The following is a 2,408-nucleotide window of genomic DNA, read 5'->3' as shown; positions in this document are numbered from 1 at the left end:
TGATCAGGAAGAGGAAGTTGACAAGGCTTTCTATACACAGCTGAAAGTAGCCTCACGATCACAGTGTGTGGTTCTAATGGGGGACTACAACTGCCTTTATATTTGCTGGAAAGACAGCACACCTAGGTACACACAAGTTGTTCCTGCAGAGCGTCAATGATAACATTCTGACACAGGCAGTGGAGGAATCAATGAGAAGTGGAGTGCTGTTGGACCTTGTACTAACTGATTAGAGGTGTGAAAGTTGTGGGCAACCTAGGCTGCAGTGACCACGAGATAATGCAGTTAAGGATCCTGCATGGAAGAAGCAGAACAATAAGCAGGATAATAACTGTGAACTTCAGAAGAGCTAACTTTAACCTCTTCAAAAACCTACTTGGGTTAGGGTTCTAGGAGGTAGGGGTGTTCAAGAGAGTCAATATTCAAGCAATTCTTCCTCCACGCTAAAGGTCGATGCATCTCTAGGAGTAAGAAATCAAGAAAAAGAGGCAGGAGACCTGCATGGATAAGAAAAGGGCTTCTGGAAAATCTCAAATGGAAGAAGGAAGTTTACAGAATGTGAAAAAAGGGACCAGTCACTTAGAAGGAAAATACGAACACGGTCAGAGTATGCAGGGATGCAAGGAGGAAGACTAAGGCCTGCTTGGGATGAAATTTAGCAGTAGACATCAAGAAGAACAAGAAGGTCTTCTTCAAGTAAATCAGTAGCAAAACAAAGACCGGGGAAAATGTAGGCCTGCTGCTGAATGAGGTGGTTGCCTTAATGGCAGAGGATACAGGGTGCATTAAGAAGACTGGTCAGCAGGTTGAAAGAGGTTGTCCTCTTACTCTGCTCTGCCCTAGTGAGGCCCCATCTGGAATGCTGTGTCCAGGTTTGCGCTCCATAGCTCAATAAAGACAAGGAACTACTGGAAAGAGTCCAGCAGAGAGCCATAAAGATGATTAGTAGGCAGGAACATTTCTTTTATGAGGAAAGTCATGAACACATGGGTCTGTTCAGGCTGGAGAAGAGAAGATTGAGAGAGGATCCCATCATTGCTAATAAATATCTAAAGGGCAGCTATCAAGAGGGTGGGGCCAGACTCTTTTCAGTGGTGCTCAGTGACAGGACAAGTGACAATGGGTACAAACTGGAAAACAAGATGTTCCAGCTGAGCACAAGGAATGACTTCTTTACTGTGAAGGTGACACTGAAACAGGCTGTCCAGGGAGGTTTTGGATTCTCCTGCACTGGAGCTATTCAAAACCCATCTGGACAGGTTGGGTTGGACTAGATGATCTCTGGAGGTTCCTTCCAGCCCCTTTCATTCTGTGATTATGCAGTAGTTGCACTCATTACTTCCAGAAAGAATAATTCTGCACTAAGGGATTGCCCGAGATTTCATTATATACAGTCTTTCCCCATCTTTCCCTTATTTCTAAGGTTAGTACAAACACTAGGAGTTGTCTCTTACTTTTTTGGACCGCTAAGACTGATCTACAAAAGAGTCATGTGGTTTTGGAAGGAAGAAGAAAAGACTTCAAGCATGAAAGAAAATGTTTCTTATAAAATAAATTAATGCATCTCTCTTTTTAGAGAACGTTGATCTCTACTATCTACTGGATTTTTTTTCCATGACATTTCACATAGTTCCAGGTGTTAAAAAACACTTAAATGCTCCAATATGCACTTTCTGCAGTACAACCTGAATTTGGTTGCTTTGTGTGCTACTATTCTTCCAGTGTTCAAAAATGTTAGTTTTATAAACTGAATGCCATCAACTACATAGTACAACAACCATTTATATTTTCTGTGTTGGAAAGAGAATGACTTTTACTAAAAGGAAGGAAGTGAATCAGAGAGCTATTATACTTTAGAACAAAATTCTAGCCTCAAATTCAGAAATGTCAGCTACTGCCGATTGGTATCTGCTGATGAGAGTGGCATGTTATTGATAATCTGTGGTGTAAAGCTGACATATTAGGTGCTAAATTATGCTTAGCTATGCAATGAAATCTCATCTATTTTATTGCCCCTAGAATGATGTACTTTCTGTTGAAAAACTTTTGCAGGCATAAACATGATTCAAAGATATTTTCTCAATGCAGTTTACTTTTTTTTCCCCCCGTAATTACTCATTATTGATAATATGACCCAACAAGAGCCAAATAATGATCTTCAAGTACGCGCATGGTCCAAATAACGTGTTTCAGTTCTGATACAAAATTTGATAAAGACTGAAAGGGTCATCAGCAGTCAAAAGGACAAGTCACAGTACATAAATTACTTACCCTTGATATGGTAGGAGGAATAAAAAAAGAAAACTATATCCTCAAGTTGCATACACCCATTCAGACTGTGCGTGCGGAAGCGTTGCAAGCAAAGCCCTATGCAATTTATCAATACACAAACACAACTGAAAAGGGAA

This window comes from Phaenicophaeus curvirostris, chromosome Z (genome assembly GCF_032191515.1).
Source record: "Phaenicophaeus curvirostris isolate KB17595 chromosome Z, BPBGC_Pcur_1.0, whole genome shotgun sequence".
Classification (NCBI taxonomy): domain Eukaryota; kingdom Metazoa; phylum Chordata; class Aves; order Cuculiformes; family Cuculidae; genus Phaenicophaeus; species Phaenicophaeus curvirostris.
Note: the sequence above shows the minus strand (reverse complement) of the source record.